The sequence below is a fragment of the Opisthocomus hoazin genome, chromosome 18 (assembly GCF_030867145.1).
Source record: "Opisthocomus hoazin isolate bOpiHoa1 chromosome 18, bOpiHoa1.hap1, whole genome shotgun sequence".
NCBI classification, from domain to species: Eukaryota; Metazoa; Chordata; class Aves; order Opisthocomiformes; family Opisthocomidae; genus Opisthocomus; species Opisthocomus hoazin.
Window position 1 is genome coordinate 683,735 of NC_134431.1, and position 12,381 is coordinate 696,115.

At 60.2% G+C, this 12,381-nt stretch overlaps 1 protein-coding gene across 6 annotated transcripts in view; it reads left to right on the forward strand.

Moving 5' to 3' along the window:
- The first annotated feature begins 6,170 nt into the window (after nucleotides 1–6,170).
- Nucleotides 6,171–12,381, forward strand: part of CHD6 (chromodomain helicase DNA binding protein 6) — a 95,541-nt gene continuing 89,330 nt past the window's right edge. For all 6 annotated transcript variants that reach the window (XM_075438910.1, XM_075438915.1, XM_075438913.1 and 3 more), the window contains exon 1: nucleotides 6,171–6,259. The gene's annotated coding sequence lies outside the window, so the exon portion shown is untranslated. The remainder of the gene's footprint in view (nucleotides 6,260–12,381) is intronic.

Genomic DNA, 12,381 nt, shown 5'->3' on the forward strand with positions numbered 1-12,381 from the left:
GCAAGTACGCAGCTGCTCCGAGGATAACAGCGCCGGCAACGAAGGCTGGTAAACCTTCCTGCGGCCTGGCTGTCAGGTCAAGCCTCGCCGAGTGGTGGGTCCCAGGCAGTCCTCCCTGCGCCTTGCACTGGGCCGTGGTCCCGTGGATGTCACCCCCACCTCTGGTGCCACAGCACAGCTTTGGAGCACCCTTCCCACAGCTCCAGCCTTCGGATGCTCAGCGTGGGAGAGTGTCCCCTTCTAGGGCGCGAGATGGTTGATGCAGGCAGAGACAGGTTTAGCCAAAGCGTTTCCCAAAGCAATTGATCTTTGCTTCAGGCGGCACAAATCTTCGCAAAATCAGAATCACTTTTGTGACACTCCTGAATCAGGTTAAGGGTGTTTGTTCTCGGCGAGAGACAGACACAGTAAGTTTTGCTCTAAAAGATGTGATTTTATATGATCTCTGGCAATTGCTCCTGAAACACCCCTCTGAACCCCAGGCCAGAGACCAAGGGGGTCTCCAGTCCCCCGAGACGGTTCTTCACAGTTCACAGACACAGGGCTCACGTACTGGAGTACACATACGAACCCCATGGCTCGCATTCAGCCTGCTGGCACCGTCTGAGCCATTGGAGGAAGCAGCAGCCCAGCAGCTTTGTCACACTCCAGCTCCGGTCTGAAGTGACAGATTGGCACTCGCCGGTTGTGCTTGGGGTGTGCCTGGGGAGAGGATGCTCAGGGGTGCTCAAGCTGTCCTGGCTGTCAGGTGCAGCACGCCTGGGCTGGCCGCGACCCCTCGCTATGGCCGCAACGTGGTCCGTTCACGCTGATGACTCCAGTGCAATAACCCCAGTGGTTTTGCCCAGCTTGGTATCAGCGTGAGCAATCTGTCTTGAAATTTGCTTCTAGAGATATAGGATACAGTAAAACCAGAACTGTCTGCTGATGTGCATCTGACAGGGGTTAACGTTTCTCAGAGTCTAAGGTCCGGATGTGGGAACAATCTCGTGTGTCCACTATAAAATCTGCAGGACAGCTTCTGGACAGCTTCTGGACAAATGCACCCCTCTGCCTTGCTTTACAACTCGATTGTCAAAGAGGGATGGGAGAATGGAGGCTCCTGGTCCTCAGTTCCTGCCAACCTCCACCTGGAGAGCCTGGATGGAGGTCAGACAGAACCTGGTGGTGATGAGAGCTGAGCTTTCCCTCCAGCCTGGACCCGGCGCTGTGTGCCCAAGCCCTTGGCATTGGAGGATGCACAGTAGAAAGGAGCTGAGGGCTTCTTCACCCACCTTGTCGTGGGACAAATGTCTATGACAGCCCAGGAAGACTATTCCGTGTGTAAAAGCTCCAGAGCCCCAGCAAAGCCACCAGCTTCTAAGCAGGTCACAGATAACCGTCGGAGCCACACCAGCCTCCCCAGAACCAGGCAAGTGAAGGACCCCTCTGAGATGTGCAAATGTACAGATGGCCACAACACGCACAGGGCTGCTGCATCAGCAGTCGAGACTAATTTACTGAGGTGGACGAAGCCCTGCGTCCCTGTGCGCCAAAAAAGCCCCCATGGCTAACAGCAGTTAATTGCTCCTTTAATGACCTCTTCAGACTGCTTCCAAAATTGTGGAGCCGCTGCCCTGTTGCTGGGTGAGGGCTGAAAAGTTTTCATCTCCCTGGGCTTGTGTCGCGAGGTGGCACATCAGCTGGAGGGGAACCACGCTCACGCTGCCTGCCCCTGCCCGCGAGATGGGCAGAAACCCCAGCACCCCGGGCTCAGCAGCGCCCACGCAGCCACAGTTCTTGAAGGCAGCACCGGAGCATCCCTCTCCGCAAGAGGACAAGTTTACAGAATCACAGAATCACAGAGTGTTCGGGGTTGGCAGGGCCCTCTGTGGGTCACCCAGCCCAACCCCCTGCCCAAGCACGGTCACCCAGAGCAGGCTGCACAGCACCGCGGCCAGGCGGGGCTGGAATATCTCCAGAGAAGGAGACTCCACAGCCTCCCTGGGCAGCCTGGGCCAGGGCTCCGTCACCCTCAGAGGGAAGAAGTTCTTCCTCGGGTTCAGCTGGAGCTTCCTCTGCTTCAGTTTGTGCCCGTTGCCCCTTGTCCTGTCGCTGGGCACCACTGGAAAGAGTCTGGCCCCGTCCTCCTGACACTCACCCTTGAGGTATTTATAGGCATTGATAAGGTCTCCTCTCCTCAGCCTTCTCTTCTCCAGGCTGAACAAGCCCAGCTCCCTCAGCCTCTCCTCGTAGCAGAGATGCTCCAGTCCCCTCATCATCCTTGCAGCCCTCCGCTGGACTCTCTCCAGTAGCTCCTCATCTTTCTTGAACTGGGGAGCCCAGAACTGTACACAGTGCTCCAGTTTAGCCTGGAAACACTTGCCATTTCTTCAGCCTCAAGGGACTACTTCCTTCCCGCTGCCGAAGCTGTCCCCGCAGCAGCCGGTGTGGGTCCCCACGGCAGCAGCACGCCCCAGCCCAGGGTGCACAGACCTGCGGTGTGCCGGCCCGGGCACACTCAGCCGCCCAGCCGAACACGCTGCGGCACTGGGGTGTGCCTGGGCAATCTGTACTGCCACGGAATGTTAAGCAGGTCTTGGAGATCTCCGAGGCTCCCGCTCAGGAGAAGCAGCGTGGTCGGTGCTAGCCTGCAGGCACGGCACTGCGCTACCGCTCCTGGGTGGGCAGGCTGCACCTTCTGCTGCAAAATCTGCGCCTCGGATAAATCGGCGACATTCGCCGGAGTGGCATGCGACGTCAGAGGTCTCCGTCCCTGGTGGGAAGCTCAGACCTCGCTGCTCCTCACATGCGCAGGCGCAGAGCTGCACGCAGTGGCCTGCGGCGGTGGGTGCCGGTGTGCAGTCGCTGCTGGGCAAAGTCACCGCTCCAGCGCACAGGGGACGTGATCTGGGTCACAGCCACTAACCCTGGGACACAGCCCAGGAGCCTGTGCCCAAGCCCCTGCAGATCTCGGGAGTCCTCAGGAACCTCTTTGTGAGCAGGAGCACGTCCTTGGTACCACTGGGCCCCAAGCGATGATGCTTCTCCCGCTTCAGGGACACTGGCCGGGAGAAAAGCACAGGCACCCAAAGAGCTGACGTCCTGGCAGGAGAGTCGGCTGCAGATCAGCCTCTGCCTTTCCCACTGATGTTCTGTGAAAGCCAACAAAGTGTATTATTTCTTTAATTTTCTCATCGTTTTCTTCTGCATTTTTCGCTGTTGCCTAGCTGAGATGCAGCGAGTCACCGCCTTCATTTGCATTTTGCTTTTCCTGATCCCCGTTAACGTTGGTTTCAAGGCAAGTATGTAACAGTAACATGTTTCTCCTTCACGGTGGGGCACATCTGTAAACCAGGGCCACCGTGGATGTTCATGCATGTGGTAGACAGCACAGTAGCCTCCACCGGGCACGCTGCAGGTAACGATGGCCCCTCCATGCATCCCGGTGCAGAGCTGGCCATGCTCCCTGGGAGGAGGCAGGTTCCCCGTGGGCAGCGAGGTACGGAGGTGTCCTGAGCCTAGAGGAGTTTGCCCAGGGAAACTGTCACAATCCCTCTTTACAGAGGCCAAAATGTCATTTTAATTTTTATTATTATTGTTGTTGTTATTGTTATCATCGTTATTTCAAATCGGATCAGCAGGCGGTGATCCCAAAGACTGTGCACAACGATGGCTGCTGGCAGCGAGGTTGTGCTCTGGGTGATGCTTGCCCCTGGCTCTGTTCAGCTGCGCACCACTGCACTCACGGGCTCACATCCTGCGCCCAGGAGGATCTGGGAACAGCCGAGCTCAGGACTTCATCCTGCTTTCCAGAGAGGCTGAGGAGGGTTTCAGTACTGGCATCAAAGGGTGTTGGGGCCACCCAACAACAGGGCTCATGCTGGTCTTGTGAGGGGACCGGGTGGGAATGGTCCCAGCTTGGGTGCATCACTCGGTCCTGTTTGGGTGTCGTTAGCACAGTGAAATACTGACACTGGGCCAGTTCTCTAAATCACCTTGCCCAAAACACAGCAATCCCGCTCCGTAAACGACAAAACAGACATGGCCTGGACCAAGACTGGATTGGTAGATGAGCTTCCGTTACAAAATCATATGTTCTGTCTTTACTGTGTCCAATTTTGGGGCCCACAAAATGAGATAAGCCAGAGAGGCATCGGTGGTGGATGACCAAGGTGGGCACAGGGCCCTTGAATACAGGTGGAGGAGCTGGGCCAGTTTCTTCTGGGGAAGAGGTACCTGGAGCAGACCTAACAGCAGTCTGCCAGTACGGGAAGGGCGGGTACGAGGACAACGGAGTCAAATCCTTCTGGGCAGGGCCTGGTGATACATTATGGAGCAATAACCACAAAGTGAGTCCTGAACGGTTCAGGTGGGATGTTCAGAAAACCCTGTCCTTGGGAGGATGGTGCAGCCGTGGCACAGGTCACCAGAAAGGCGGGGGAATCGCTGGGCGCGGAGGGTGTTCAGGCTCGGGCAGGCAGAGCCACGGTTCATCTCTTGTGTCGGTCACCGATGTGGTGCTGGGAAGGGACCACAGAAGGTTGTGTTAGAGATTTCCAGAGGTCCCTTCCCACCAACACTTCTTCTGTAACGAAGGTGTTCAAATGTCTACCCAAACAATATTTGCCAGATGAATTCTCTTCCAGGAGGGCACTTGTTTGTGTCTTGCTTTACCCTTTCCTAACAACTGGCCTGCCTATTTTGCATGTACAGCAACGAGTCCCTTAGGCATTCTTTTGAGACCAGCTGACCAAGAAGTGGTTAATCTGAAAATACGCTGCTTTGGTTTTCTGGTCATAGAGTACCAATTAATTCCACCTTTACAGGCATTCTTCACACAGAGGCCAAGGTGCTGCTCTGGAGACACGGGGAGGATATCACAAAGGATGGTGCTGGCTGGCCAAAGGTTGACCAGCGCAGGATGAAAACAAAAAGCTCAGGTACCAGCATGCCTGGCAGCTAGACAAGGAGTAGGCAGCGCTAGGGAAAGGGGAAGGCACTGGAGAGGAATGCTTGACACGCATTGACCGTCTGTAAGCAGTAACGGAATTGGAACCTGGGGGGCAGGGGAGACAAAACATCTCAGCAGTGTCCCCCAGTGCCATCCACGGGCAAGGAGCCAGGCTGAGGGAGGAAGCAGGGCGGAGGGTGAAGATGTGTGCTGCAGCGAGTGAGAAAGGACGAAGGGGAATGCCGCAGAGAAGGAAGTCCTGCCTTGCTGGGAAGAGCGCGTGGTCCGTGCAGGGGACCCGGAGGAGGTGCGGGATGGGGTGGGCGCAGCTCCGCGGCAGATCTCCGTCCCTTGGCCGTGTCCTCCGTGTTTGACCGACGTGTCCGCGGTGACAGGTACCTCCGGAGCCCACCAGCAGTGCCCAACGGTGCTGCCTGCTCCCCGCCCAGCAGCCAAGAGCACAGCGGCTGCGAGGCGCAGAGGGAAGGTGCCAGCCGGACACCACCACCAGCCAGGGCCTCCGCGGGTGCCGTGTGGGGCTGTGGCAGCATCCCCCCGGGCGCGGCAAGCGGGATGGCTGCGCTCGGTTAATCACCTTCGGCAGAGCTAATTCGTTTCCTTTCGGTGCCGGAGCTGACTTGCTCAGAGCATCCCTGCACCAGCCCCGCTCCCCCTCCCGGGCTGAGCTGCGGCCACCGAGGCGGGGTGCTGCTGGGCCCGAGGAGGGGCCGCGGCCCGGCTGCCCGGGCCCCAGCAGGCCGCCCGCCTCGGCAGGCTCCCCCGCCGTGACCTGGGCCCGGGCCTCGCGGCCTGCTCCCAGCCCAGGGCCTCCCCGTCCCCGGGCACCTTCGCACCTCGTGAGGCCTCGGGCCTGAGGGGAGCGCGGCGGGGCGGGGCGGGGCGGGGCGGGGCGGGGGGTGCCCGCGGGGGCCGGGGCCGGGGGTCGGGGCGGGGGCGCGGGCCCCGGGGGCCGGTTCACATCCGGGGAACGAGCGGCGGGCGCAGACGTGGAGGGCGCGGGCGGGGCGGCGGCGCGCGGGGGGCGGCGCGCGGGGGCGGCGGCGCGGCCAATCGGCGCCGCGCTCTCATCGGTGCAAACAGGAGCACAATGGAGCGAGCGGCGGGTGCGCTGCAGCCAAGCTTGGCGCGGGCGCCGCGCGGCTGACGGCCCGGCCCGCCAATGGGCGCCGGCGCGCGGCGGCGGGCGGCCAATGGGCGCGGGGCGGGGGCGTGCCCGGGCGAGGTTAGGGTGTCCTTGCAGGGTGCTGGGCTAAACTTCACCAAATAATAGCTGTTTGTATTTGGGCGGCCGAGGAGCCATTTTAGGTAAGTTCTGCCCCGAAGTTTTGGGTTCGGCCGCCCGGCGGGGCCGGGGGGGGGGGCGGCGGCGGGGCGGGGGCCGGCGGCGGGGCGGCGCTATGAATGGACTCGGCGGCGGCGCGGGCCGCGGGGCGGGCGGCGGGGCCGGGGCGGCCGCCGGCCCTGTCATGGCTCCGGCGGGCGGCGGGGCCGGGCCGGCGCCGCGGGTTCCTGCTCGCCGCTCTCCCCTGCCCCGGGGCGGGCGGCAGCGCGGGGGCCGCGGCGGGTCTGGCCGGCCCGGCGGGCGCGGGGGAGGCCGGGCCTAGGCGGCCCCGGGCCGGCAGCCGGGGCGTGCGGGGGGCCGGGGGCGGGCTGGGCTCCCCCCGCGCGGCGCGGAGGCTCCTCCCGGCCGGGGAGGGGAGGAGGGGGGGGGGGAAGCTGCGGGGCGCAGCGCTCCAGAGAATCCATCATTGGAGTCTTTAAACCGGGCGGGCGGGGAGCGGCGGGTCCCCGGGGCGCGGGGCTCCCGGCAAGGGCGGCGGGGGGGTGCGAGGGAAGGGCCGGTCCCTCGGCTCCCGGCCCGCCGGGCAGACGGGGATGTGTCGTGACATTGCGGCCATGTCGCAACGGAGAGGCGTCGCGGTCACGTCTGGCCCGCGCCGCAGGCCCCGCCGCATCTGGGGGCTGCGTGCTGCGGTTCCCACCGGTGGCGGGGGCTGGCGATGGCGGCGGGTCCCAGCCCCGGCCCGCCGGCTTCGCGGGCGCCCGCCGTGCGAGGAGGCTATGCCAAGACGAAGGGCGATGGCGTGCCAGGGTCGCTGCCCGCTGCGCGCCCGCCTCGCCGCAGCCAGCGCTTTCTCTCCGTAGCGATTTGCCCTCCCGACAACTGCGCGGAGCTCGCGGCGGAGCCGGGGACGGCGGAGGCCAGGCCGGCTGCCTCGACGCCCGGAGAGCTTGGGTCGGCTCGGCCGCCTGCCGCGCCGCCGGCGTGGCAGAGCCGCTCCGTCGTGTCGCTGCTTGGTTTATGTGCAGTGGTCTGGGGTGCTTTCACCCAACAGCTCAGGCTTTCCCGTTGTTTACCTTGGAAAACGCGGCAAACGGGCTCGGGGGACGAGGGGAGAGCGGCGGCGGCAGCGGTTCGCTGCGGCTGTGCGGAGTGTGCGGGAGGTCTGGGCAGGGGTCTCCAGCCCCCCTCCGCAGCCCCTGGCCCAGGGCTCCTCGGCGGCAGGCTGATGTGTTCGTGGGCGCTGGGTGGTTATCCCCGACCCCCTCGCTTGCCGGGCTGCGCGTGTTTGGCAGCTAGCGCCGCCCGCGTCTTTTTAACTGGTGTGGGGCCAGCTGGGTCCGCGTGTTGCCAGGGGAGGGGGAACGCTGAGCTTTCTGAGGGTTTTCCCCGCCGTGAAGTGTTGGTGTTGCTTTTGGGCCCTGGTCGGGTGACGGCGCAGGGATGGGTGCCCGCCTTGCCTCTCCTCGCCCTCTGTTTACCTCGTTCACGTGGGAGCTCTGCTGTGCTGCCTTGCAGAGAAACTCTTGCTTTGGTCCAGCTGTTGAAGTGTGAAGCTGTAACGGCGTATTTTTGCTCTGCGAGTGAGTTCTTCCTGGGGCAAATAGCTTATTTCTCTCGAGGCTTCTGGCCTCCAACTCGGTTGGTGGTTGTTTGGGGCTGCCACTGGGTTTCTTTCCCACTTGTTCAGCGGAAATTTGATTCCTCGTCCACTACAAAGCTGAATGTTGTTGTCTGCTTGCTGTTGGAAAGGTAGTTCTGCCCATCGTCTCCGAACTGGTACGGCTGCCTGAATGTGCGTGTCCTTCAGGAGCTCTGGGCATGCTGCTGAGTCCCTTCGCTGTGGAGCTGGGATGCGTGCAGCAGCGGTGGGCTGAGGTGGGTTGAATGTTGCCCCTTGAGTGCTGCAAGCTGTAAAGCGTGATAACTAGCAGGGTTGCAGCCTGTCAAAACGTCAAAAATTGTGTAGCAGAACCGAAAGCGTGTATTTATAAATATCTGCAGGGTGGGTGTCAGGAGGACGGGGCCAGACTCTTTCCAGTGGTGCCCAGCGACAGGACAAGGGGCAACGGGCACAAACTGAAGCCGAGGAAGCTCCAGCTGAACCCGAGGAAGGACTTCTTCCCTCTGAGGGTGCCGGAGCCCTGGCCCAGGCTGCCCAGGGAGGCTGTGGAGTCTCCTTCTCTGGAGATATTCCAGCCCCGCCTGGCCGCGGTGCTGTGCAGCCTGCTCTGGGTGACCCTGCTTGGGCAGGGGGTTGGGCTGGGGGACCCACAGAGGGCCCTGCCAGCCCCTGCCATGCTGGGATTCTGTGATTATTATTCTTCAAATAAAAGCCAAAGAGAGGGCTTGGAGAAAGACTGATCTCGGTTCGGTTTCACTCGTGAGCAGTTTGAAGCCCGTCCCGTAGTCGTGGCTGTTGTCTCGCTCCTCTGAGCAGAAGTGCTGGTTGCCCTGTTGCTGAGAAGGGGGTTGCAGCCCCTTTTGCGGGCTCCTACGGGTGTGTCAGACACTACCTGGGCGAATGCAGGGAACGAAGGCAGCTCTAGTGCTGTTCTGCAGTGCTTGCGGCGTGTGAATAATGCGTGTCTCTTGCGGAAGGTGCTGCCGGGGCCCCTCAGTGCCTTGCTCCGAGCGCTGCTGCCTGGGCTGGTAGCATGTGCCCTTCTAATGGCTTAAGGTTCCCTGTCCCTCCGCTGGCCTGCCTGGTGGCCTTCGGGAGAGCGGCTGCTGGTCTTTGGGCAGCTGCCCTGGGCGTGCCAGCGTTAGCCCGATGGTCAGTGCGGTGTTTTGGGGGTCTGTTGGTTCCTAGTGGCTTCGTTGAGGAGGCTCTCGCAGGAATGTCTTCTTTTCCTGACTGCTTTTTACCGTATTTCTTTAACGGGAAGCAGATCTCTGCCTTTTTCTCCCCGCCTAGAAGTGTAATCTCTGTAATTTTCATGATTTAGTCTTGCTTGAGCGAGCTTTAATATTTTCTCAAGAGCTTCTCCAAAGACATGGACTTTTACAGGTGGATAATACAAAGTGTTTCACTTTAAAGGTCTGTGTTATTTCAAGAGGGGTTTGCACAAGCAAGTGAACTGTTTTCTGCGAGAAGGCAAGGCTGAGCGCTTGGCTGCCGGAGCAGGCCTTTGTTTTTGGTCTGAAGCTGCGGTGTCCTGGCCTGTCTTGGGTTTGCAGAGATAAGAGCTGGTATCGTGCACATCAGCGCGCAGCAGCGTGCCCTTGCAAAGGAGGAGAGCGGGTTGGTCAGCCCGGTGCTGCCAGCGAGCCCTTGGTGCGGGCGTGTGGAGTTGGTGTGTTGGGTCTGGAAAGCAGGCACGTGCCTGGAGAACTTCTCTGAAATTGGCTTAGAGACACGAGCGTGGCGGTGGGATGTCTGACTGCGCTTCGGGGCGGCTGAGGGGGCTGGTTTGCATTGCTCCCGTGAGGAGCGGTGAAAGCGTTTCTCCTGGCTCGTCCTCAGTTTGCTGCCTGGGACAGTGGGGTTGGTCCAGCTCTGGCGTTGGTGACTTCACCCTGGTCGGAGAAAGCAGGGGCAGAGCTGCTGCTGGGGGCCCTGCTTTGGCAGGGGGGTTGGACTAGGTGACCCACAGAGGTCCCTGCCGACCCCGACCATGCTGTGATTCTGTGAGAGACGGTGGTCAGGGTGAGCGGTCTGTGCGTAGCTGAGTAGCAGTGTTTGCTGCGGGCAGAGCGCTGGGGACAGCGCGCAGGGTTTGTGTGGTGGGTTCTTGCACCCTAAAATAAATGAAAGCAGAGGTATGCTTCACGCTGGGAGCGAGGGCACCGTGGCACCAGAATCCCCTGGGGAAGCGCAGGGCCCCTGCGCAGCAGCTCTGTCCCAGCCAGCCTCCGGGAGCCGTGGGAAGGAGCGGGGCTGGGGGAAGCCGACCAAACTGCCTGCAAAAGGGGAAAACGTGGTGCGGGGGGTGTCAGCCACCGACCCGAGGAGGCTCTGATTTTGCTTTCTGATATCTCAGGCTGGTGCAGCATGTTTTCCGTGTGATAGGACAATGCCTTCAACTTTCCCTTATATGGGAAAATCTGGTATGCAGCCTAGCAATCTGCCAATACGTGGCTATTAATTTTTAGCATTGTTATGTTGGATGTGTCCAGTCGGCCTAAGAAATAGGAAATACCTGGGACGCTGTGGCAGGGCTTTAATGTTCGAGGCAGGTCCCTGCGAGGTGAAAGGTGGTGGCTGTGCTCCGAGGAGCGCTGAGCACGCTTGGCTCCACGGGAAGTCGGCTGAAAGCTGCGAGAGTTTGGTGCCTGGGTGTAGGGCTCCTGCCCTACGCCGCCCCAGGCCCAGTGCTCGGAGTGGAGCTGGGGGCCTTGGTGGCGGTGGCACCGAGGGGCTCAGTGGAGCGCTTGGCCCATCCTATGTGTGAGGACTTTGCCCCTGCGGAGGAAACGCTGCCGTGGGGTTAAGGGGTGCACGCTGTTCGCTGCTGCAGCCTGGTGCCTCTGGGGGATTCCCAGCCTGTGAGCAGCCACTACAAATCCGGCTCTAACAGGAGCGAAACAGTCTTTTCAGTCCAGAAAAGAAAGTGAGAAGTGTGGGAGCCGAGTCCCGGTCCGCAGTCGGTGGGCGCTGGCAGTGTGCTTGCCGAGGTGCGCCGGCTCTGGATGGAGGGGTGTGGGTGCTGGCCTGACGAGGAGATGTTGGCTTGGCCGTGGCGTGCACGTCGCATTCTCCAGCCCCAGTTTCCGTGTCAGGGATGCTGCTCCGGGGCAGTCGATGGCGATGCTGTTAACGTCGGTCCTAGGAGGCAGAGCCTGTCGTCTGCAGTGCTGCCGGTGCCCTGGCTTTGTGCAGCCCCAGTGTCGCACTGGTATCGGCAGTATTATCTGGTTTGTTGTTTTGGGGAGGGGTAGGGGGGGTGCGGGGTGTTTTGTTGTTGTTTTGTTTTTGTTTTTTTTAAATTTCTGTTTTAACTGGTGAGGTGAAGTTTAGATCTCTTCTGGTGAAGCTTTCGGATGCTTTGGCTCAGTTGTTACGGGAAGTCTGGGTTGAAATGCAGGTACCTCGTTGCTTCCTTTTGGAGTGACTGCCAAAAGCAGCGTAAAGCTACGCTTGTCAGCGTCAATTTGCAGAGTATTTGTGTTTCCTAAATGTGGGATCTACGGAGCCCTGCTTTGCTTTAGAGCAAAAGGAGGCAGTACCTGGGGTCAGGCTGGTGCTGAGCCGGCCCCGTGACCTGGCTGCATGTCCCTACTAACGTGCACGTTACTGCAAGGGAGGGAGAGGTGGGGAGTGGAGGGACGAGGTTGTTCCGTCCTGAAAAACATGTTTGGGTTGCAGCCTGGGAGCCCTTGCGCGGGAGCGTAGGTGGGAAGGGCAGGAGCGTGCTGCGAGGGACCCCAGGCCAAAAGCCTGGGTGAGCGCCTGGTGGGGAAGCGCAGCCGTGCCTGGGGGCATAGGAACCGCAGCACTTACTGCTCGGAGGGTTGCTAAAACTCCCTGGGCTGTAAGGCCCCCAGGCCTTCCCCAGGAGGTGTCTCATTTGCATTTCTTTGAAGGCAGAAGCAGGACTTTAGCTGATTGAAGGACTTCAGCTACCAGGCCCTCCAGGTCAGCAGCCGCTGCTGAGAATTTTGGTCCCACTGTATTGCGTTAGAAACAGACATTTGTTACGTGGACATAGTTGAGTTTCCTTCAAAAAAATTCCCGTTGTTAGACCTCTCTTCAGAAGTCTTGAGGGTAATTAGATAACTAAGTCTGGTTTTCATTGTGCACTTGAATTTATGCTCCCTGGCTACCTTTGAAGGTGAATTCCAGTGTTAGCAATGTGCTGGGGAGCTACGCGCAGGAAGGAGGGTGGTGCAGAGCTGTGGGGGGCTTTCACTTCGACGTAGAGGCAGGTGAAGTACTGGTTCTTTAAGAAGCATTAATGCCTTGTTATATATGTGCATCGAGGCAGAATTAAAGTTGGTCCTAGAAACAAGAATAAACGTTAGTGCTTTGCTACAGACGTGCTGTGAAAGCCACTAGTTCTGTGTGAGCTCACTGCCTTGAGTTCTCTAGGTCCTGTGCACGGGGCGCCTTGAACCCCGGACTCCTCATCCGCTGTGGTTGAACGCAAAACGTACTTCAGATAAAAGGAAGCTTCATGTTAGGTGTCTGTTAATTGAGGAGCAG